Genomic DNA, 25,951 nt, shown 5'->3' with positions numbered 1-25,951 from the left:
CCACCCAACGAGCCACATCTCGTAATAATTATGGGCAAGATTCACTCAGTCTGAAGCTTCATTGACAGCAGTGATAGGACTGCCATCTAGCTTTGAAGGAAGATAAAGAATGGAGGATGAACCCAAGACTCTTCAGCTTGATTTTGTGGAGAAAGGATTTTGGTGCAAAAAAGAGAGTCTTGTCCCCTGAAATAGTCACTGTGCATTTTCCTGCAATGTTTTGCTGCTGCTTGTTGTGTCTGAGCCAATCAGCTTTGGATGCATGCCAACATCATAAAGCCAATTCATAGTGATGGCAGTGCTTCCTGTCATCTTCTGAATGTGAGGACATTTTCATCCTGCTTTGCAGCCTTTCCTAATGATCACTGAGATCATTGGGGTGTGTGGGGATAAACCTTTTTAAGAGGAAAAAAAAATCAGTTCAGAAATCATCCTCAAATCACCAAACTGGATAGGGTGCTCTACAGCATTTACAAAAACCTACTCAGTATAGCTTAGCCCCTCTCAGTGTAGAAGTGCTGTGAAATATAGATCTCCTATATCACAGCTGCCTTTGTTGTATCCGTCCGCAGGCTCTTAATGCTTTCAAAGTGCCATTTGGTAAGGCACTTCTATGTTGGCCTAACTTAAAGCCATTGCCTCTTCTAAAGCACTGAACTGGGCCAGCTCCAAACAGGCCTCCCTTATACATGACTTCCTCTCAGATGTTAATTGCTACTCTTCCTGAACTTTTGCCGAACTATGCAGATTAACTCCCTTCAACCTTTTCTCCTCACCCTCCTATCGAAAGTTGGCCTTCGCTGATATGATGTCTTGGAAATGTTAACTGTTGCTGAAAACGTTTCCTATAGAGAGCTCTTATCGAGAATACTGCCATTTAGATGGCCTGTGTGACCCAATTTGCTATGAGCTCCTCACAGGCCTTAACACAGCCAAGGAGGCAACAGTCAAGAGGGTGCTCTATCGCGCCTTGTTACAAGAAGTCCAGTGCTCTCAACTGTGCCGTCAATAAGAGCACAAGGGTATAAAATAACAGACTAAAAGTGCACAGTAATAGATATTAATCTTAGACATGATAGGAGGGGCGGTTGAACTTTTGCTCAAAGAACATTTGAGTATTTTGAGCAGACAGCTCCTTTCTGAAGATTCATAGCCAGTTTTCATTTCATTTATTCTGTCTGTATTCTACCAAATTTTGTATTCTACCAAAAAACAGACAAACCTGGGGGTTGAGTTGGATGCATGAAAAACCACTCAGCAGTTCATATCATTACTGTTTGTTTGTTTATTAATTATTATTATTATTATACAGTGGTACCTTGGGATGCAAACGGGATCTGTTCCGGCACCCTGTTCACATCCTGAACAGAAGGTAAGATGTGACTGCATTTCTGTTTGTGTGCGGGTCACGTTTCGCTGCTTCTGCGCATGCACATGATGCCATTTTGAACGTCTGCGCATGCGCAACCGGCGGAAACCGGAAGTAGCGTGCTCCATTACTTCTGGGTCACCGTGGAGAGCAACCCAGAAATACTTATCCTGAAGCGTATTTATTCCAAGGTATGACTGTATTCTGCCTTTTCTCCCAAAGGAGCCCAAGGCAGCAGACAACAAGTCACAAAAACAAACAAACAAACAAACAAACAAACAAACAAACAAACAAAATTAAAACACATTTAAAAACATTTAAAAACATTAAAAACATTGTCAGCTTTATCCTGGCCCCTGGTCCTAGTGGTGTTTTGAACCCTAGATGGTCTCCTGTATTCAGAGCACCCCCTGGTGGGAAACTAACTCAAAGAGTTCCCTGATGCCCCCTTTCATTACAGGACCTGACTCTGGTGGAATCTACACACATATAAAAAACGCTGCGAAAATGCTTTTTTAAAAAAAGTTTTCAAAATATATATTGAATTTGCCATAGCTCACCACCACCATCTAGTGTCATATTTGTATATTGCACTTTAGAACACACTTAAAACGTTTTATTTGCAGCTGTATAGCTGAGTCCCAGTGTCCTCCACCCCACCCATATGCTATGTTCTTTCTTGTATTTCCTTATGCAGTCGTTTTCCTATTTCCTCTTGCACAGTGACCTCTCTTGCCTACTTTTCAAGTCCTCTCCTTATTTCTGATTTGTCACTAGGGATGACAACCCTACTGGACCCTTCCACCCTACTCTTCCTTCTTCTCCTCCTTGTTGTCCTTTTGTAGCTCACCTCATTTCTTTGCTTGCAGCTTTCCTCCATTGCTCCAGTCCCCCTCTTCATTTTCCTCCTTGCCATTGAGTGAGCTCTCAGAGGCCAGCCTTCTCTCTCCCTAAGGATGCACTCAGTATCCTTATCTACTTCCGGCTCCCATGTGTGTCAGCTCAGCTGCTGAGTTAAGTGGAGAGTGCCAGCTTCTGCCGAAATCCCTCCACAAATATCTAAAACAATAAAAACTGCCAAATGCCCTCCCTGAACCTTAATAATGAGGGAGACAGATGCACCTCATCACAAGGGCATTCCAAAAATGGTGAGCAGCCACCAAGAAGGCCCTACTGCAAGTCACTGGTGTTTGGGAAGCATCCAGTGATGGCACAAAAACAGTGTGATCCGGCAGTCTGGAGGCAAAGCAAGCACTGAGTCATTGCATTGGCCATTGTGTTGTCTTAGGTAAAGGTAAAGGGACCCCTGACCATTAGGTCCAGTCGTGGCCGACTCTGGGGTTGCAGCACTCATCTCGCTTTATTGGCTGAGGGAGCCGGCGTACAGCTTCCGGGTCAGGTGGCCAGCATGACTAAGCCGCTTCTGGCGAACCAGAGCAGCGCATGGAAACACTGTTTACCTTCCCACTGGAGCGGTACCTATTTATCTACTTGCACTTTGACATGCTTTTGAACTGCTAGGTTGGCAGGAGCAGGGACCGAGCAATGGGAGCTCACCCCGTCATGGGGATTTGAACCACCGGCCTTCTGATCAGCAAGTCCTATGCTCTGTGGTTAAACCCACAGCGCCACCCGCATCCCTTTGTGTTGTCTTACTAACCCCTATAAACTCATGTTATTTAGAAAATGGGAGGGAAATGCTAAAGTTTTTACCCCAGGATTGTAACCTATAATTTTGATACAGTATCACTTATTTCAAAATTAATATACGGTATATTATATTATGGGACGCAGGTGGCGCTGTGGGTAAATGCCTCAGCGCCTAGGGCTTTCCGATCGAAAGGTTGGCGGTTTGAATCCCCACGGCGGGGTGCGCTCCCGTTGCTCGGTCCCAGCGCCTGCCAACCTAGCAGTTCGAAAGCACCCCCGGGTGCAAGTAGATAAATAGGGACCGCTTACTGGCGGGAAGGTAAACGGTGTTTCCGTGAGCTGCGCTGGCTTGCCAGATGCAGCTTTGTCATGCTGGCCACGTGACCCGGAAGTGTCTCCGGACAGCGCTGGCTCCCGGCCTATAGAGTGAGATGGGCGCACAACCCTAGGGTCTGTCAAGACTGGCCCGTACGGGCAGGGGTACCTTTACCTTTATATTATATTATATTATATTATATTATATTATATTATATTAATTATATAAAGTGAAGGCATGAAAAGAACTTCATTTATATTATCGGAAAGATTATCATAGCAGCAGCATAGCATGGTTTGCTGGTGCCTGGATTGCACAATGCCGCTCATGTGCCAGGCGGGTGTACCGGGTTAGGGCTCAGAGGGTGAACAGAGTCCACCATGCCAGCCCAGCCCTCACCACCAACACCAATGAAGCAACCTTCCCACCAGAAACCTAGTGGGGCTGCACTGTGCCACTTGCAAACCTGTGCATGGGAGAGCCTGGACAGTCTTTGGCGAGAAATCTCCCTGACGCCCCAGAGGAGGAGTGCCAGGCTGGCTGCACTGGGATCATCACTTGTCCACCCTCCTCTGTCTGCGCATGCTTACTATCTGGGGAGCGTGCTGAGTGAGGAGCAAGCAAGTACTGGCCGGATGGCCATTCAGCAAGGGGGCCAGGGACACGGCAATGAGACCAGGCAGGGCTCTTGGGCCCAGAGACCCCTGGCAGCAGGCAGGGAAGGATGGGGATCCAGGCACCAGGCCTGCCAGGATGCACCTGGGCAGGACAGGGATCCCTGTGGAAAACAGTGTGGAGATGCCTGGTGCCCCCTCAAAACTGTGTGCCGGGGGCCCCAGCCCCCCATGCTACATCCCTGTATTATAGGAAAGGACAATCTCTTGCAGCAGATATGCAAGTACATTTAGAAAATAATCAAATTTTGTAGCTGCTGAGTTATTTGTTGAGATCATTTCTTACAACTACACAAATTAGAAATGAAGCTACAAGGAAACTAACAGTATATGAAAATATAGTAGTAAGAGAGAGTACAATGACTAAGTGATTAATTTTCCTTTTATACCAAATCCTTATTGAGAACCAATTATGCCCCCAACAAAATCCAAAAAGCTGGTGGGAATTGAATTGGGATGTAAATATTGAAGAGGATAAATGGAACAATGTATGGATGAAAGGACCATATCGGTTTCTGTCAGCAACTACTAGGGAACACTCACTAAAAGTTGAACATGGATGGAATTTAACACTGAGGCACCTTTCATATATTAATCCCAACAGCTCTCCAATTTATGTTGGAGTGGGTGCCAAATTATAGATACATACCAACATATGTAGTGGGAATGTCCACAAATAGAACAATTTTGGAAGGACTTTTTAAAGCGATATCTCAGAGTACAGCTCAGAGAATTTGAATAACCCTTGCATTAGCCTTAATTTATATACTTCAGATATTGACCAATTAAGAAGTAAGAAATTAATAGCACATTTATTAACATCAGCTAGAATGGTAATAGCCAGAACTTGGAAAACCTTGCAGTTAATAAATATTGGTCATTGGTATAATATTACCAAAGGTGTCATGGACTTTGAAGACGCGTGAACTCAGGATGAAAGGGAGAAGCATGCTAAGAGGAAGGCACGCTTGGCAAACCCTCACCGTGATCAACTCCTATCCAGAAACCTATGTCCCCACTGTAGAAGGATGTGTGAATCCAGAACTGGCCTACACAGTCACTTATAGACTCACATTTAAAACTGTGTTCATGGAAGACACAAAAATTAAAGGTGCCAAAGGGAAGAAAAAACCCCAAGACAATTTCTATACTTTGGTGTGATTTTATTAAATATACATTTGAAACAATGTATGGATGAGAAACACCTACAACATATATTGCAAGCATTACTCATTAGCTTGTTCCTATTACTCTGTGTTTTCCAATATGATTTACTGAGGAACTCATTTTACTGGTTTACTGTAATCAACTCATTATTATTTACTGTAAAATAAGTTATTTAGTATTTCACTCACCTTGTGGTTCACTTTTTTTTGTTAGCCGTGTCATGTTTTATGATTTATGTGTGTACAATTTTCTAACAAGAAAATAAAATTTTAAAATTGAACAATGTGCACACTTCTGTGAAGTGTTCCCATGTCTATCTATGTCATAGCAAGTCATGATGTGCAATTATTTTGTTTGATGCAATGGATGCATCTGGGCTTGCTTGATATCTGATTGGAACACCTGTGTTTGATTTTCAGATGTGCCAACAGAATATCAGCATGTGCCAAGTGTTACAAACAAATTCATCATTTGCAGATGTTTATTGTTTCCTTTTGGAGCAAAAACAAAAAACAAAAACAAAAAACCAGACTTGACTAATCAGTCTGAATTTAAAGTTTGCTTTTAAGAGGTTTTGTGCATTAATGTGCAGCTGACATTGCCTTTTGGACAGCTTTACACAAATTATGCAATCCAGGGTGGCAGTTTTCGAAGCACTGTAAGACATTCAGATTCGTCCATGCTTATCTGGAACGACTACAGTGAAGACTGGAATAATCCAGTTTCTGTTTTATCTCCACCATCCTTACCCCCAAATCCCACAATAGCAGTCTCATGCCTACAATACTGAAGGTGCTTTTTGTGTGTTACAGAATTAATTGGATTAGATCAAGTTAAGAGAAGGTACAGAGGTACAAAATGTCCCACTGTCAAGCAGGAATGTCACAAATATACATGCTGTTTCTTTTGCAACAAAATGTTTGCATCTCATCTAAGGTCCTTCAATGATAGCGAACAAGCTACTCTGTAATATGCAATACAGATGGAGTACAAATGGGTGGGGAACTCCAGTACTAATTGTGACCCCCAGTCCTCTCTATCTGGTCCTTTGAATTCTGCCCAAGCCACTGACCATGTTTTGCTCTCCAGGTGTTTGCGCCTGACTGGAATGTGTTCTTGAACTCTAACAAAAGGAGGGTAAATATGTGTAAAAAAAAGGCCTCCTGTACAAATGGGAAGGTTTACATCAATTGTTCTGCCCACTTTTGCCTCTGGGTTCATCTACCACAGCATGCATGTGGCCTCCAGAAGATTGCCAAGAAAGGAAAATGGTCCTAAAGCTGGAAAGTGTCCCCTAGCCTTGCTTTAAGAATTTAAAAGTACACAGTCAGTTCATGTGGTTCAATGGAGTGGGTGAGCAGGTCTGAACAGCATAAACTCAGCATGTGTTTTGTCCCTGCAACATGCCCCAGAGTCACTGAGAGACACCCAGGGGTTCTGTAGGAAACACATCTGCAGACAGAAAGTTTGAAAGCCACAGATGTCACCCACCAGAAGCCAGAAGCTTCAAAACACAGCCATCATTTTGTTTCAAATAGTCTCCCCTACTTTCCCAAACCTCCCTGCTATAACATTGCAGCATCACTCTCTCTCCACCGCCCCCACCACTGTGGAGAACAACTGTGGTTCATTAGACTCATAAATCCAGGAGGAAGGAAGCCTCTTCGAGAGCTTATAACCAACACAGCAGTGGGAGCACCTGCAAATTAGCAAGCCTCTGCTTTCCTAAGCAGTTTTCGCATCTGTTGAGGTGGGGGAGAATTACTATAAAGAGCAAAGACTGTGTGAAGCGTAAGCCAAGCCAAAATAAATAAATAAATCCTGCCTAGGTTTCCTTGCAGAGAATCACCAAAAACTGAGGTACGAGATCTTGGCAGTCTCCATTAAGTTTCCTCTTCAGCCAAAGCAGCCCCCTGTCTTTATTGTACAGTGGTTTTTCAAAGAGGGTTGGATGATGTTTGGTGCACAGCTGACCTCAGCTGCCCCGCAGCATCCCTATGACTTCAGCTGATCTAATAGTGGTGACTTTCAAGCTGGGTTCCAGAGAACTCTGGGTTTCTTGGGATGCTGATTAGAGAGACTCCAAGAGAGACATCCTTTACGTTTGCAGGTTAAAGTGAACTTAGCTCATTCATGAAGACAGAAGTGCCTGGCGTGCTCTGGTCCATGGGGTCACGAAGAGTCGGACACGACTAAACGACTAAACAACAACAACAACAACAAGCTCATTCATGCTTCCTGATCCGATATACCAATCAAAATGCAGCTGTTGTTTGAAATTCACACTTTGATTTTTCCATATAGAAATGTGTCCATGAAAAGGAAGAACACATTAGGGCAAGGGGTGTAAAAATGCATGTATTGGGAGAATTCAGACACAAACATATTGTCAGGGAACTGACATCAGAGCGAGAGGCGAAGGGAGGGCTCCCAGATTCTGCGGGCGAAGGACCCAGCACCAGGGGGAGAAGCAGCTCGGTAGAGGGGGAAGGAAATCAGCGCAACACCCGGGATATGGGGGAGGCGGAGGGAGAGCTCCGGGATTCTTCTCTGGACATCAGTGAGGAGAGCACAGGTCCTCCACTACCCACGCCCTCCCTGCGCAGAAGACTCCCGCGCAGTGAGAGAAGAAGGCGTTTGGGAGTTAGACAGCTTCTATGCTGGAAGAGGTTTAAGAAACAACCACAGACAGATTCTGCTAGCGACTGAGACAGCCGCGCGGAGATGGGCTGTGCAGTCAGAACGGTTTAACCAAGGAAATTAAGCCTAGAGAGGCGGCAGTTTACGCACAAGTAACTCATACCCATTACACATATGTACAAATTTCCATGACCACTTCAACAAACAAAAATAAGCTTGCAAACTGATGCAGAAATGGTACAAGATGAATGAAAGATTAGAAAAAGGAGAAACTGAGAGAAACAGAAATCGTCAGATTTGTTCATTCCTTGTCCATCAAAGAAAGTATGGGTAATGATGGATAGACTTCCCTGAAACACCAGTTGCCACCACCACTTATCTTCCTCTGCAGTTTACACAACAGTGTTGGGTAAATCCTGGCCACATTCTCAGTTTGTGTAGGCTGACAAATTAGGCCCTGCAGACTCAAGGATATATCCAGCTACGTTTTATTGAAAGACGAGTAATTAACATTAATGGACCTAAATTAGTAATGTTCCTTAATCCCAGTGGATTTACTCTGATTATTATTAACAAAGGACAAACCCTTGGCTGGTGCCCTGCATGAACTGACTGTGCCACCCTAGATTATATGTCACAGAGTGCTATCAAAATGTATAGTGGTTTTGCAACAGACAATGCACTGTGGATGGAAGATCTGAACTGCAGATTCGAATAGCATTTCAGGTGGATGTGGAATATGCCTTTTCACAACCACAAAGCTGAGGGCACTGGGTCTATTCCATTATTTTTAACATTTATATACTGCCCTTCATCTGATGATCATAGCGCTATTCATATAAAAAATGATATATGTATAGATACATACCATGATATGCATACAATGAACAAAAAAATCAAAAGAGTTCTATAAATGTGAGTCATAATATTAAGCAATACACAGTAATAAAGCATACATAGTGGTACATAATACATAATGAACGCATTCTGCACAGCAGTGTTAAAATGATGCACAATGTCATCTCATCAATAAACTCCTGCAAAATATCGTTTCATAACCAAGTTATTACCTATTTATTTTGGGTGCAACTATAAAACTTAACATATATCGAATAACAGCAACTTCCTAAAACATATTGGAGGATAAAACCAGCAGCAGGATATCCAAGGGTCAAAAACTGTATAGAAGTGCACATAATTCCCCCCCTGTACGAAACCTATTCTTAAAACCCCATTCCCCAGCCTAACCTATTGTTACCTAACCTATTGTCCAGGCCAGAACTCTTGCAAGGTGAAAGCTCTGCACTGAGTTTGCAATAACTATATAAAATAAAAAAATACAACAAACCAATCTCTTAGGCAGACACCAGATTTGTGGGGTCTATTTTAGCTTTTTTCTTTTCTTTACTAGAATCCTGAGATTCACCAGCTGAAGCCAGGTGCAAAATAGTGACTCATAAGGTGGAATCAATTACTCACTCACCCTTGTAAGCCATACACTGGACGGCCTGCATAATATACAAGCACCAACCTAAACCTGAGTTACTACACATCAGAGAATCAAAGCAACTGGCAGAAAGCAGTTTTGTTTTCGCAGTTGTAAAACGATCGGGAGGCAGAAATTATTGCCAATCTCATGGAAGATAACATACCCTCCAACATTTCTCTGATGAAAATAGGGACATCTCATTCTATAATGATAATTTTACTGTTTATACCCCACACATCTGACTGGGTTGTCCCAGCCACTCTGGGCAGCTGCCAACATATATAAAAACACAGTTAAACTTTTTTAAAAAAAACTTCCCTATACATTCATACCTCATGTTACGTTTGCTTCATGTTATGTTTTTCAGGTTGTGTCCCGTGGTGACCTGGAAGTACCAGAAAGGGTTACTGGATCGTGCTTCGCGCATGCGCACAAGCGCCAAATCGTGCTGCGCACCTGCGCAGATGCAGCACTTCAGGTTGTGCTCTTTTCATGTTGTGAATGGGCCTCTGGAATGGATCCTGTTCACAACCAGAGGTACCACTGTACAGGATTGCCCTCAAACAGTTCGGGGGTCAGATAATGCCATACCCTCCAACATTTATCCAGTGAAAATAGGGACATCGTAAGGAAAAGTGGGACATTTTGGGATCAAATCAGAAAATGGGATAGCTTCTCTAAATCAGGGACATCCCTAGAAAATAGGGACACTTGGAGGGGCTGAGATAAGCAAGGAAGATAAGCTGACGGGTCAGTAGTTACCTGGGTCTTCTTCCCTCACCAGGTTGGGCATTGCTTTCCTATTGGATGAATAGGTTAAGCAGAGGCTAAGCAGGTGTTGAGCAGTTCCACCTTCTCTCTAAATATGTTAGAAAAATTGCATGCACACTCTCAGTAGTGCACAGCTGTTTGCACACATTATCCCACCCCAAAAGAGTTTCCTGGGAATTTTATGTGACCACACAAATGAAGAGGCTTTGCTCTTAAAACTTTTAGAAAAGCCCCATGCTTACTCACAGTGGTACAGGGTTCCTTACAGTCATGGCCCCATCTCAGCAGGCCCTTTATGGAAGTTCATGTGACCATGTCATATTTTAAGAAAGTCCAGCTGAGATGAGCTCTTGCCTGCAAGGAGCCCCACACAGCCAAGAGCACATGTGGGGATTTTCTAATATGTTTAAAGAACATTAAAACAGCTCTTGGCCACTTCATTCTGTATAAAAGTGTTTGAGAGCTTGAAATGTTTAAAGTTTTTGCTGTTGTTGTTGATGATGATGTTAAATGGTCCAGAGAATGATAGCTTTGCTATAAGAACACAAGCACACATGCAAAGTATAGTCTCCTGTTTTTATTATGTACCTCAGTGCTATGTAGTAGTACACCCATGAATGTGTTTACATGCTCGCATGCAATTTTGCCACCGTTGTGATTTATGGATGGTGATGCTGTGATCCAACCTTGTAAATTTTTACAACAAGCATGCTTGAGTTATGTGTGAAGTGCTGGATCAAAAAAACAAACAAACCCTGAGCAACTCTCTACAAAGATTTAAGCGCGTATGGTTTCCAAGTCCTAGAAATATTGCTCTAATGTGCCTGTGTGATGTTTTACAGATTGTGAGTTCAAATCCATTAATCAGCAGATGTCTAATGAGTCTGACAAGAGCATACCAAACTGAGGATAAGGAGGAGGAGAGGAAGAAGAAAGCTAGCCCAGATATAGTTTGAGGAGAATTTAATGAACAAATAAGTGACCTTTGCATTGAAGGAGGATAAAGATTTCATGCCAGATTTGGCATAATATACACTTGAAATTAATGGAGTATGTTTTAGGACTCCCTCCCCATGGAACCTTTTTCTTTATATTAGCTAGTGATAAGATTAGCAGGGATGCATCTGGATTGTGGCCACTGACTTCTTGTTGGCAAAAGAGTGATGTAATTTCAGAAGTGAAATTGGATCATAATTAATGCAATAGGGATAAATAGGAAGAGACATGTACTAAAGAAGGATGTGTCACCTCCAATATGGGATTCAGCTCAAGGCTTCTGCATGCTTCTGTGTGCTCCTGAATGGCAAAGAGGAATAAATGAGTAAGCCATCCATCGTCACTGTCATTCAGACTTGTGAATTCTTAGTTTGAAAGAGTGAGGCTCAACATTTCTCATTTGACATGTACCACGAAAGCTAGCAATAACCTCTTGGAGCAACGCTCCAGAAGTGTGGCTAGTGGGATAATGGATGGCATACTCCAGGTTTCAAGAATGGTCAGAGAGCTCAGAATTCTCCCTGCTCGTTTGGACAGTGTGCATATTGTGGATTGCCTTGCAACATCTTGTAGACAAAAGACAACACCAAGGAAAGCCCAGCTAGGAGAGACCAAAGGTCTGTGTAGCCCACCAACCTGTTTTCACAGTAGCCGACAAGATGCTGTAGCTCAGTGGAGGAAGATATGCTGTGTATGCCAAGGGTCCCAGGTTCAGTCCCCAGTGTCTCCTCAGGTACTGCCTTCTCCTGGTAACTGGAGACCAGAAACATGGTGCCTCTGATTTGGGAGGTAATGTATAGCCACCATGACTAAACCTGCATTCACACCACAGATTTAAAGCACTATGGTGTCACTTTAAACAGCCATGGCTTCACCCAAAGAATTATGGGAATTATGGGAATTTGGTTAACAGTGCAGAGTGTTGTGAGGAGACCCCTATTCCTTCCCAGAGTTCTTAGAGTTCCCTGTGAAGAGGGATTGTTAAACCATTCTTATTATTTCTGTATAACAAGCAAGCACACTTTGGGGGGAAATAGGTCAAGCCATTTAAAACTAAGAGTTCAGCCACAGTACATTCCCTTTTCTCCATAGACATTAAACATTATGTCTTGATCTCTGTCCCTCATCCCAGAAAATTCTGTATTAGTCTCTGTGCCCCATTTGTAGCTCAGTGGCCTCTGTTTCTCATGCTAAAGGTCCCTGTTTCAACCCCCAGCATCTTCAGGTAGGGCTAGGAGTTACCCCAGCTGGAATCGTTAGAGAGTTGCTGGCAGTCAGTGTAGACAATACTGAGCTAGGTGGATTGTCCCAGTGAAAATGAGAACAGTGACAAGCTTGAGTAACACGTGGAAACAATTTCTTAAATTTAATCCTGTTACATCACAAGGAGATTTCAGCTGCTGCTAACTTAAAATCCTACAATGGCTTATCTAAAGAAAATGTTCTCTCTCTCTCTCTCTCTCTCTCTCTCTCTCTCTCTCCATCTGCCTTTCTCACTTGTTTTACAAGCAGTGGACCTGTGTACAAAAGCTTATAAAAAAAAGGAGCAGGACTGCATTGCAAAATGCGTTTATAGCACTCTGAATTTCCCTGGAGGAGTCATCTCCTTCCTGTTGGCCAGACACAGTACCTTGAAACGGCTGCCAACATTTTAAGAGTTCCTTCTTGGCTATATTCTTCTTTTCATAGCAGTGTTTGTGGCTCCAGACCAGGTTCATAAGGGAACAAAGTGTAAAATTAATCAATGGATTGATGCACTGTTTAAAATAAAAACATTCCAGCCTCTGGCTCCATTTTCTGCTCCTTCCAGCCAAATGAATGCGTGAGTCTGTATGAAATGTAATTTAGTTTGTTCCTTTGTTGCCTGTTGATTTTTCTCTAATTCATTTTCCTCTTTGCCTCTTATTAACTCTCCTTCTGTCTGGCTAGTCTTAACCCTCAAGTGCATTGGAATGACTTCAAGTCAGAGACTGTGAGCCACCAGCAGGGTCTTGAAGATGGTTTGGATGGAATTAGGAAGGAGGACGCATAAATAAGTGTAGAGCAATTCTAATGATTTTACATTAGAAGAGGCCAACTGGCAGCCACAGAGCCAGATCTGGCCTCCAAAGTAGTATCATCTGGCTCTTGGCTGTTGCTTCTGAGCCATATGAGGGCAGGACAATGTGAAAGTGACCCAGAGGCTGCAAGAACTTGATGCAGAGATGGCCACCGACTTGGATGGCTTTAAAAGAGGTCTGGACAGATTCACAGAGGGTAAAAATATCAGTGGCTACTGACCACAATGACTATATTCTGCATCCAGTGTCAGAGGCAGTATGCCTCCGAATACCAGTTGCTGGGAATCAAAAGTGAGGCAAACGCTGTTGCATTTGGTTCCTGCTTGTGGGCTTTCTGTAGTTAGGCATCTGGTTGGCCACTGTGAGAATAAGATGCTGGAGTAAATGGACCTTTGGTCTGATCCAGCAGGCTCATCTTATGCTCTCAGTTGTTAAATTTAAGTAGGAAAGCAGGCAGGTGGAGCCTGAGGGTTGAGGGGTAGTGTCCCATTAGCTTTAATGAACCAGCCACCACTGATAATACATTACTTCCTAGCCCTAAGCAGGGCTGGTCCATGCCATGGGCCTCTTGGTTCCATGAGGATCTGGGATAGTTTGGCAGTCCTAGATGGAAGAGGAGAAAGAGGCAGGAAAAGAAGCATGGGGGAGGGAAGGCCTGAAGGCTGCTACTGAACAATGGAGGTGCTATCCTTGTAACTCTAAATGTCCATCTTCAACTAATGGAAGTAGATCTGCTGGCTCTCTGCCCCAGAGCATTTTTTTGGGGGGTGGGGGTGGGCAGAAGACTTTGAGCAGCCAGTGGGAGGGGCTGATTAGAAGAAGGTGGCAACAGAGTTGGTGTCAGAAGGGCAGCACACAGTGTTATCAGGAACCAGGTGCCACCACTCTAGGTGGGATCTGGTGCACCAGCCCAGACACAGCACACATTTGCATGTGCTGCAGCCTTGTACGGCCAGAGAGTCTCATGAGCTGTGCCTGCCATGTCTTTAAAATCTTGACAAGAAGGGGCGGACAACTGTTGGGACATCTTCATTGCTTCCATTCAGTTCTGCATCTCTTGCCTTGCCCTTGGAATCATGCATTCTGTACCCTGTGCTCACTGCTAAGCTTGTGCCAATCTTAGTCTGAATAAAGTTCTCTACTGTATTCTTATGTAAGAGCTGCTGTCATGTTTTGGGATGGGAGTGTGACAGTGTGCTGTTTGAACTGACCAGCCCCAAGCCTGCAACCTCAGAAGTTTTCCAGAACTGGACCCGGTTGCCCTAATTCTTTGCAGTAATCCATGAAAAATATGTCACATGCATTGCTAACTGTGCAGAAATCAATGCATACGGTAGCAACGATGACTTCTCTTAGCTGTAGCTCATTAAGAAATCATATTTTAATTCCTGTTTAATTACAATTCAATTACTCCCATTTATTACTAGTAATCCTAAGTGAGGTAAAAGGAGGGCTGTATTGGAAATTAATGAAAATGTTACCAAGGTTCATTTGGAAATCACACAATAATTCCAATTTAATTATATCGCAATTACCTCCACTTATTGTAAAGGGAAGTGTGAGAACAGTCTAGGTCACTGCAGAAAATTCCTTCCTAGAAACCACTGGAGGTTGGCCCTTTTTATTGATTAACTACCCCAGTGCTCCAGTTTTCATTACAGAAGACATTAAAATAACAACTTGCTGTGCAAACCAGCTGAATTCATCTGCAAGACACAAATGGTAACTAGCAGCCTCAAACCCTGACAGACATCACAACACCCCCTAGACCTCCTGCAACAGGGATGTTGGAAAATTCAGGAGCAGAACTTACAGCTGTTTGCTTAGTCATCCAGTATCAGGAATAGAAATCAATCCAGCAGATATGATTAGTATTTGCTGTTGCTGTTGATTTCACTACACAAGCGATACACAGCTGATCATGTTTCCCTTCTCATTTGCAGTGTGTTTTCTTTGCATAAAAATGAAGGTGAAATAATGTAATGACAACCAAAGTTATGTAATCAGTTATATAAATTATGTAAATTACATAATTTCACTACAGCAGACAGTGAGATGAATAATGTAGTTTTTGGCAGGAGCTGCATTGCAGTGGAATGGAAACAGTGCTGCCTGGAACAAATGCAGGGCAGAATGGAAAATATTGTCTTCTTACATCCCAGCATCCTCCCACTCTGCCATTCCATATGTTAGAACAACACACACACAAAAACTAGCAACAGGTTTTCAGAAATAAAAGAGAGAAATCCTTTGAGCATGTGTAGTGTCACATTTAAAAATCATTTAAATCACAGCACTAGTATGACTACAGGAATAAATAATGTTTTTGCAGCCCTGAACTGGAAGACCTCTACTTGTGAATAAGCACCAATTTGCTGCAAAAAGGATTTGTATTAAAGTGGGGCTGCCTCTGAAGACAGTTCGGAAAGTTCAGTTGGTGACAACTCTGTGGCTAGGTTGCTCACTGGGGCAAGACGTTTTGAGCATATAACACCAATCATGGTTTGACTGCTGCCAATTAGTTTCTGGGTCCAATTCAAAGTGCTGGTTTTGACCCATAGAGCCTTAAATGGCTCAGGACTGCAGTACCTCAAGGACTGCCTCTCCCCATATGAACCGACCTGAACCTGTGATCATAATCTGAGCCCTTCTTTGTGTGCCTCTTCCATCAGAGGTCTGGAGGGTGGCAACATGAAAATAGGCCTTTCCTCTCCCCAGGGAGACTCGCCTGGTGCCTTCATTACATATCTTTAGGCACCTGGCAAAAACATTGATCCCTCTAACTCAGCATCATCTACACTGACTTCCAGAAGCTCTCCAGGATTTCAGGCAGGAATCTTTTTGCTGCCCTCTCTGGATACCATGGACTGAACCTGTGCCAGATGCTGTGCCAACAATGGACGGCCCTTCCCCAAGGCTTTATAAAAAATAACAAAAAAGGGGAAAGGGTGATGATGCTAGACCTGTTTGCTGCTGCCCCATCACCTTCTGCTCTCTGGGCTGTCATTTCGGGCTCTGGAACCCTGGATTTCCGTACCACCATCCAATTCTAGTTGTATAACTGGCTGTGAACTCCATCTTAATTTCATAAAATAATTAGAAAATTAGTTCTTTACTCTTGTTTCATCTTGTATTTCTCAGCATCAGATAACTGTACATCATTGAACAGCATATTCAGGTTGTTTTTAAAGGTGCCTATTATTTTGAAAAATGCAGGCGCACAGAAAGGGAAAAGAATATCATAATTGCTACCTTTCTGCAAGAGTTCTGATGCTTAATCTTTAATGTTTCATAGAATAAGCTCTCTATCTCCTGTGCAGTGATTATAGGGGACATCACTCTCTGCCTGCTACAGAATCCATTGTTGACGGATACTCAACCTGGGATATAAATTAAAGTTTCTTTAGCCTCCAAGAAATTTAAATTAGGATTATGCCTGATTTCTTTCAAAAGGAAGGCTTGTTGTGAGGGCTGCCATTAATATTAATCACCAGCGTGTCATATATTCATAACCGATTCCAAATGCTGAATGGAGTACAGGTTTTCCATAGCAACTCGAGGACTGCGCTAACTTCTTTCTTCTAAACAAAGTGCCAAAATGCTAAGATGGTTTTTGGCTTTCCATGGCCTTTTTGGTGATCTGTAAGCAGAGCCATAACAAGACTTTTCTGTGTCCAGTGGAGAAGTAAACTTGCCCCTTCTTTGCCGTTCCACATAATCTAGATTAGAAGTAGTCAATGCAGTGCCCTCCAGATGTTCTACAATACAACTCTTTGACTATTGGCTGTGTTGGCTGAGGCTGACCTAGTCCAGAATATCTGCAGGCACCATGTCAACTATATTTGGCCTAAATGAACCCTCAATATTATCAACAACGACCTTCAATGATTCTCTAGGATTTCAGACAGGAGTCTTCCCCAACCCAAACTGGATATCCCAGGGGTTGAGTTTGAGACCATTTGCAGGCAAAACTTGTGCTCTTTTACAGAGCTCTGGCCCTGGTCCAGGACGATAGGAACCTGTCTTATACAAAGACCACTTGTCCATATAGCTTAGCACTGTCCATACTGACCAGCAGTGGCTCTCCAGAGTTTCCAACAAGGAGCCTCTAGAAAGGTGGCCAAACATGCAGTACAGTGGTACCTCGGGTTACATACACTTCAGGTTACATGCACTTCAGGTTACAGACTCTGCTAACCCAGAAATAGTACCTTGGGTTAAGAACTTTGCTTCAGGATGAGAATAGAAATCACGCAGCGGGGGCGAGGTGGCAGCGGGAGGCCCCATTAGCTAAAGTGGTGCATCAGGTTAAGAACAGTTTCAGGTTAAGAATGGACTGAAGTACATAACCAGAGGTACCACTGTACTACTTATTAAGGTTGCATGGCTGAATCCTTCCCCATATTGAGAGAACACATAAGCCCTATTTGAGTAGACAAGTGTAGAGAGAGCTGTGCAGAAATTTAATTAATTAAATTTAATTAATAATTGCAAGTTCAAAGGAAAGACATATTTTAAACTGTGGTTTATAGCAAACTATAATTGTGGCTTAAAGTGTTGTCCATGGAGAGAAGTTGATTTTGTTAAATTAATCCCAAATAATAATCCTTGGCAGTTTGAATTTGTCCCCAACTTTACAAGTCCCAAAAAGATGTAATTTTGCAAGTGTGTTTAACTGAGCACTCTGTGTGTATGTCTCTGTGTTTATTGTATGTCTTACCTCACTGCTGCAAGAGAAAGCAGCAGTCTGACATATAAAAAAACTTGTCCCTATAGTTCCTGTTTGTTCCAATGTGGGGGTTTTCGGAGCAAAATTGTAGTGGACTGCTATAAATTGCTTGGGATTGGGGCACAGAACTACAATTTGCCTCACAGAACTACAATTCCCAGAGTTCCATGGGAAGAGGGATTGATTGCTACACTACTCTGGGAACTGAAGCTCTGTGAAGAAAGTAGGGTTTGCCTAGCAACTCTTGGCACCCTTAACAAACTACAGTTCCCAGTACTTTTTAGGGTGGGGAGAACCATTGCTGTTAAAGTGTTAAACCACTGCTTTAAATATATGGTCTATATGTGGCCTGACATTAGGAGGGCATGGGCAGGATTAACATTCCTGATTTGTAAACTGACATCTCCCCTCATCTAAGCCAGGGGTCAGCAACCTTTTTCAGCCATGGGCTGGACTATATTTTTTTTAAAAAAATATGAACGAATTCCTATGCCCCACAAATAACCCAGAGATCCATTTTAAATAAAACACACATTCTACTCATGTAAAAACACCAGGCAGGCCCCACAAATAACCCAGAGATGCATTTTCAATAAAAGGACATATTCTACTCATGTAAAAACACGCTGATTCCTGGACTGTCCGCGGGCCGGATTGAGAAGGCGATTGGGCCTTAGTTTGCCTACTCCAGATCTAAGCCAAACATTATAGTTCCTACCACATATTGGCTCTCCATGTTCAGTTTGTTTGCTCAACATCTTTGAGTTCAGTGGGGCTGTGCAGGACAAACATTTTACTCTAAAAGCAGGAGTGATCAAGGTGGTGATTTCCAGATGTTGTTGGACTACTGGTTCCATAATCCATGTTGTCTGGGACTGATGGGACTTTGAGTCAACAATCTAGAGAGCAACATGTTGGATACCCCTGCTCTGTAAAGTCACAGAACTCCCCCCTCCCCTTAATATACAGGGAACACTGTCGGCACTTGTAAATAATGAGCAAGAGTGATAATTGGTCTCACAGAGGAAACTCTTCTTAGCAAAGATTGATGCTGTAAGCAAATGGGAACACTTGAGAAAAACACTTGGATCTAGTCAGATGCTGATGGAGGAAAGAAATCTCTTTGCAGGAGTGATAGGGGTTACAAGTCAACATCAAATGAGCCAGGGTGGTTATTTTAATGTAAAGTAGAGGAACATTGTTTTATATCAAAGCGAGAGCTTGCGAGTTTTCAAATTGCTCCGTATTCAAGCTGTTGAAATCTAATTCTAGTATTTACTCAAAATCACTTCTGAGCAATCTGCAACAGGAATTTCTCTGACATTCAAAAATGTGAGGGGTATGTGTGTGCGCTTCACCAGAATAATCTACCAAATACATGTATCAAAGGAGCAAGGCCCCTACTGAAAGCTAGCAAGGAGAAATCCTGTCCACATACCCAACACAACTTATTAGACTATTTATGTATAGCAAATTAACAGATGTAAACAAACACACCACTTGAGTTAGGGCTAGCCCATGACATTTTGCTGTCTGAAGTGGCACTTCCCTTCCAGATACAGAAGCCATCAAGATTGGTAGTTGAGTCTTACTTCAACACTGGCCATGAGCTTTCCACCACACCACAGCCACCAGGGAGTGGGACTGGAGATGCTAGTAAATTTTTCTGCCTCCAATGCAAAAATCACTTGACCAGCCCTTGATTTGGATAGGCACCATATGCCTAGGCTACTGCTTGGAAACAGGTCTTCCAAGAACCCCAGTGATTATACTGGGGCTCTTATGCCCCACCCAGGAACAGGGTACCCATGTTTAAGCAATTGGACAAGGGGCAGTCACCATTGTATCATATATACAGGAACATAGGACTCAACCTTACACTGAATCAGACCACGGGTCCATCTAGCTCATAATTGTCTAAACTGTCTGGCAGCAGCTTTCCAGAGATTCAAATAGAGGTTTCTCCAAGCCTTACCTGGATTTGCTTGGGATTGAACAGAGCATCTGCTTTGCATTCAGAGGACCTTCTGAATGCAAAGCAGATGCTCTGTCACGGAACAATGGCTCACCTTCTCCAAAAGCATCCATCATGGCTGAGGATGAAAACAGTTCTTTGAGCCCTAAAACCAACCTGGATCCTGCAATCACCATCTGAGGCCCTTTTCCATGTGCCTCCTCCAGGGAAGGTCTGTTGGATGGCGACACAACAGGCCTCTTCAGTGGTGGCTTCCTGGTTGTGGACTGCTCTGCCCAGGGAAGCCTGCCTGGTGCCATCATTATTTGTAAGTGCCAGTCAAAATTTTTACTTTTTATCTGGACTTTTGGGTTCTTAACCCGAAGGGTTGCAGGTATCTGTGAACCTCTTTTAGTGGAGTGGGATCATTAAGACCTGTCTTCTGAGCTTTGATTGGTTGTGTCTGTTAAAATTAGTTTGGGTGTGGATACTATTTGCGTAAGTTGCTTTTGGGTCACTTTCATGAGGAAAGCGATAAATAAATAAATAAATAAATAAGAAAGACCAGACATTGGGAAGTTATTCCAGAGACCCCTTTGAATAATAGCTTTGATGTATAAAAATGTTCTTAGTTTCAATGTGCACTGCATGCCTTCAACAGAATCTGAGCTCCCTGTTGCAAATGGTGCAGCAAAGAATGCAGAGACCTGCTCACCCATAGCGGGAAATAGGGTTGCCATTTTTTCCTGCTGTCTTCAGCAGCTGTGCCTGCGCTCTTCAAAATGCCTTGATGTGCAGGCAGGAGCAGGTGGTATAGGTTTACCTCCCTGCTGTGAAAAGCTTCAGCTGCTTTCTTAAGAGCAAGCTGGAGCAAGAAGCACAAGCGTTGTGCCCCTTACTGCTGCCCCAGAGTCAGCTGGTACTCTTAAGGGGAGAATGGGGACAGTTTTGTACTCCCAAGTCACAAGAATGTCAGAAACATGTTTCTTAGTGGCCTCTGCAATTTCGTTATTCTCTTTACAACAACACAGAGGACAACACTTTCTGAAGAGACATTTCAAATGGTACTTGGGCTGGCTGTTCCCCCGCCTACAGTGATGCTGATTTAATATGCAACAAGAACTTAAAAACTAATCAATAATGAAACACAATCCTTGATTAGAGGAGGTGCTTGCTGGTTCCAGCATAGAAAACTTTGCAACTAGCTCGTCTCTGATGACAGCCTTATATTTATTTTAAAACTCAGAGCTGAAACATTATCTGCCTCTGTGTTGTCACTTGCAATTATTTTTGGAACTAAGACACAGCATAGTGGATGAGGGGGAGGGGAAGATGAGAAAAGGAATACTTATTTGAAAAGCAAATTCATATCTGATGAAGAGTGACAAAATTTGGGAGCAATCCAGAATGCCCCCCCCTTTCCTATACATTTTTTTTTTAATCGTTAATCAATTTATGCAGAAGCATGTCTGAGTGAGGTCAATGGGACTTACTCTCAGGCAAATGTGTTTTGGATTGCACTTAGACTTGGTTGACCAAAAGAACCTCATCTTTGAAAAGACAGTGAGATCTACTAGAGTAGGATAATAATAATAATAATAATAATAATAATAATAATAATAATAATTATTTAAACCAGTCTTTCTCCCCATGAAATTCTGGTGAATATAGTTCTCTAAGCAGGGCCTAGCGGGATGCGGGTGGCGCTGTGGGTTAAACCACAGAGCCTAGGGCTTGCCGATCAGAAGGTCGGTGGTTCGAATCCCTGCGACAGGGTGAGCTCCCATTGCTCGGTCCCTGCTCCTGCCAACCTAGCAGTTCGAAAGCACCTCAAAGTGCTAGTAGATAAACAGGTACCACTCCAATGGGAAGGTAAACGGTGTTTCCGTGTGCTGCTCTGGTTTGCCAGAAGCGGCTTAATCATGCTGGCCACATGACCTGGAAGCTGTACGCCGGCTCCCTCGGCCAATAAAGCGAGATGAGCGCCGCAACCCCAGAGTCGGTCACGACTGGACCTAATGGTCAGGGGTCCCTTTACCTTTACTAAGTAGGGCCTAGAGATCTCTAAAAGAGAATCTTTAGTAACCTCGTCACTTTACAATACCTGTGATTCAATACATTTTCTGCAATTCAATTTCTGTAATTCAGATTTGTGATACCAAAATGACCTGAGAGATCCACAACCTGGTGCCCCATCCACATGTTTCGGTCTCAGTCTCATCATCCTTAGCTGGCATGTGCTGTCTGAGGCTGAAGGGAGTTGTAAAACAAAACATCTGAAGGGGGAAGTTTGTACAACGGAACCATGGTCTCCAGGTAAGAGAGCGCTGCTGCTGAAACACAAAGCCACAACAACTTTATAGGCTATTTTTGTGTCACAAGACTCTTGGTTGTTCCATTTAAGAGAATACCTACTCTGTGCATAAGATGACTCAAAAGAGAGATCACTTTCTCCAGATTGCAGTGGATCATAGAATTATAGAGTTTGAAAAGACCCCAAGGGCCATCTAGTCTAATCCCCTGCAATGCAGGAATTACAGCTAAAGCACCCATGACAGATGGCCATCCAATATTTGCTTTAAAAACCTCCAAGGAAGGAGATGTCTACCACCTCCCTAGGGAGTCCATTCCATTGTCAAACAGCTCTCACCACCAGAAAATTCTTCCTAAAGTTTAGTCGCCATTTCCTTTCTTGTAACTTGAAGCCATTGGTTCGGGTCCTATCCTCCAGGGCAGGAGAAAACAAGCTTGCTCCATCTTACACGTGACAGCCCTTGAGATATTTGAAGATGGCTATCAATTCACATTTGTGCATTACTGTACATATTGGTATGGTTAGATGTGTTTCCTTGTTACCTCTTGTCTGTCCTCACCAGTGGGTGGAGAGGTGGCATGGATGTTTTCATGTAGCTTACATTTGTAAAGCAGATTGAAGTGGTTTGGGGGGGGTATTTCTCAAGAAACTACAGGATAGGCAGCTGCATGTACACAACGTCACAAACCAGTGATGGGAGTGCACTGGGTGCAGAGGAGTAAAGGGGAATGTGTATACAGCCTTAATGTGGATCATTCACATCCCAACACATTTTAAAATGAGGGAGGGAGAGAGAGAGAGAGAGAGAGAGAGAGAGTGAGAGAGAGAGAGGGAAAGAAAGAAAAAAAGAAAGAAAGAAAGAAAGAAAGAAAGAAAGAAAGAGAGCTTTTCACCATCTAGGTCTTGAAGCACCTTACAACCATAAACTACACAATACACAAAATTCAATACCTAAATTAAACTACCAAAATTTAAAACTTCAAGAATTAAAATCGTCATAATAAAATTGTAAAACTTCTTAGAAGCTTTCATGGTGCAATGGCCTCCTGAAATAAAACAGTTTTGTCAGGTGTCTGAAACTCAGCAGCGACAGTGCTTCTCTTAACTTCTTGTGGGAGGGAGACCCCTCTTCTAAAAAAGCATTTTTGTATGCAGCTTTTTCCAACAGGCACATATTTTTTTTGGACATGCAAGAAGGTATTTCAGTATGTTATTTTTCATGAACACTTTATGCAGTTTTATGCACACTTTACCCCAATGTCCGGTTTTTCATATATTACTTATATATTCATTGCAAAAACAGATTTTGCATTGCAAAATTTGGAGAAGTGTAGATGCCAAAAGAGGGCTGTGTTTTGGTTCACACATTGTATAATAATAATAATAATAATAATAATAATAATAATAATAATAATAATTTTTATTTATACCCCACCCTCCCCAGCCAAGGCCGGGCTCAGAGCGGCTTACAAGCAGGAGGAGAAGGAAAAGAAAAAAGAAAGAGAGGGAGGGAGGGAATCAAACTGGCTCCAAGCCAAAGGCCAGGTGGAACAACTCTGTCTTACAGGCCCTGCGGAAAGAAATCAGATCCTGCAGGGCCCTGGTCTCATGAGGCAGAGCGTTCCACCAGGCCGGAGCCAGAGTTGAAAAGGCCCTGGCTCTGGTTGAAGCCAATCTAACTTCCGTAGGGCCCGGGACCTCTAGGGTGTTGCTATTTATGGACCTTAAGGTCCTCCGTGGAGCATACCAGGAGAGGCGGTCCCGTAGGTACGAGGGTCCTAGGCCATGAAGGGCTTTAAAAGTCAAAACCAGCACCTTAAATCTGACCCTGTACTCCACCGGAAGCTAGTGCAGCTGGAAAAGCACTGGGTGAATATGCTCCCATGGCAGAGACCCCGTGAGGAGCCTCGCTGCAGCATTCTGCACCCGCTGGAGTTTCTGGGTCAGCTTCAAGGGCAGCCCTGCGTAGAGCAAATTACAGTAGTCAAGCCTGGAGGTGACCGTCACATGGATCACTGTGGCCAGGTCAGGGCGGGAAAGGTAAGGGACCAACTGCTTGATACTGTGAAGGTGGAAAAATGTCGCCTTGGCTGTTGCTGTAATCTGCTGTAACCTCCATGGAAAGGAAGGCGTCAAGGATTACACCCAAACACTTATCGGAAGGCAATGGCACTAATTGGGCCCCTGCAAGAGAAGGGAGTTGGTCCCTCATCCCCATACCATCCCGACCCAGCCAGAGGACCTCTGTCTTCAAAGGGTTTAGTTTCAATCGGCTCCCACGAAACCATCCAGCCGCAGCTTCCAAGCATCTGGTCAGTGTGTCCGGGGCCGAGTCGGTGTGGCCATCCATCAGCAGATAGAGCTGAGTGTCATCAGCATATTGGTGACAGCCCAGCCCAAAGCTCCAGATAATCTGGGCAAGGGGGCACATAAAGATGTTAAAAAGCATCGGGGAGAGAATTGTGCCCCGCGGCACTCCACACACCAAGGAGGGGCGTGACAACATTTCCCTTCCTAGTGCCACCCTCTGTCCCCGACCAGAGATAAAAGAGCACAGCCAGCTACGGGCTATGCCCTGTATCCCCACATCTGCGAGGTGGTGGTCCAGAAGATCACGATCGACCATGTCAAAGGCTGCTGACAAATATAAAAAGATCACCAGTCCTGACCCGCCTCAATCCAGTTGTCTACGGAGATCATCTGTTAGGGCAACCAGAGCCGTCTCGGTCCCCAAACCAGGACAGAAACCGGACTGAAATGGATCTAAAGCCGATGTTTCCTCCAGAAACCTACCAAGCTGTTCGGCAACCGCTCTCTCAATTACCTTACCCAGATATGGAAGATTTGAAACTGGGCGGTAATTGGATAGGTCTAAGGGATCTATTGAAGTTTTCTTTAAGAGTGGACACACCACTGCTTCCTTCAGTTCCCCTGGGAATGTCCCCGTGTCAAGGGACAAATTGATAATTTCAACCAGGGGGGTCCGTGCGACATCTAGACACACCCTAATCAGCCAAGACGGGCACGGATCAAGGAGGCAGGTGGTGGGCCTACCAGCTTGGAGGAATCTATCCACATCAGCAGGGAGTATTCGATCGAAATGGTCCAACACTGGACCTGAAGTCAGTCGAGGGGCCTCCAGTTCAGTCACTGTATCTAAATTGGCAGGCAGGTCACGGCGGAGCAACAGGACTTTCTCCGCAAAAAAGCTTAGTTTAGCAAAGTACCTTTAAATGCAAACTGGACAGACTTTCTCCCATGTCTGTACCTCCCTGCAAACTTTGTGCAAGCAAATTGGGATGAATGCTCAATAAACAGATCATCCGGAAGTGACCACCCTCTTTTCCCCACTACAGATTTGAAGAGCTTTTCTTCTAATGAGGCATCTTTGAGCTTGTCTATATTTAAAGCTCTGGAGGGCAGGAGCGGAGATGTTGCCATTAATACCACTTTCTAGCCTTTTGTCTCAAGTCAGACATCCATGTGTATTATAGTTTCAAGAGATCTTCCTTGCTGCACTCCAAGCTGGCAGGATTTCCTGTGCTGTTGCTCTCCTCCTGCTCTCAGTGGTGTGGGTGTCATTTCAGTAATGCTCATCTCATTCTTGGGGATAAGTGGTGTTTCTTTGGGCTATCTATTCTCCTAGACAACCCACGTCACTATCTGTCATACTCAGAATAATGTCCGCTTTTATCATTCACTGACTGCACGACTTCCGACTCAGCGCCTTTTAGCTCAGCAGTCTCTCCCCACCCACCAGTGATAAGCCATCTGAATCATTCCTCTGAGGGTTTAGATCCAGAGATGTGTTCCACTAAGTGT

At 43.6% G+C, this 25,951-nt stretch overlaps 1 long non-coding RNA gene across 1 annotated transcript in view; it reads right to left on the bottom strand.

Moving 5' to 3' along the window:
* LOC309523465 overlaps nt 1-25,322 on the bottom strand; it is a 313,851-nt gene extending 288,529 nt beyond the window's left edge. The window contains exon 1 of the long non-coding RNA XR_014215359.1: nt 25,184-25,322. This is a non-coding gene — a long non-coding RNA (uncharacterized lncRNA). The remainder of the gene's footprint in view (nt 1-25,183) is intronic.
* Nucleotides 25,323-25,951: the final 629 nt, after the last annotated feature.

The sequence above is a fragment of the Podarcis vaucheri genome (genome assembly GCF_965113315.1).
Source record: "Podarcis vaucheri genome assembly, chromosome: Z".
Lineage (NCBI taxonomy): Eukaryota > Metazoa > Chordata > Lepidosauria > Squamata > Lacertidae > Podarcis > Podarcis vaucheri.
The sequence above is the reverse complement of the archived record's forward strand: the minus strand, read 5'-3'. Positions and strand labels throughout refer to the sequence as shown.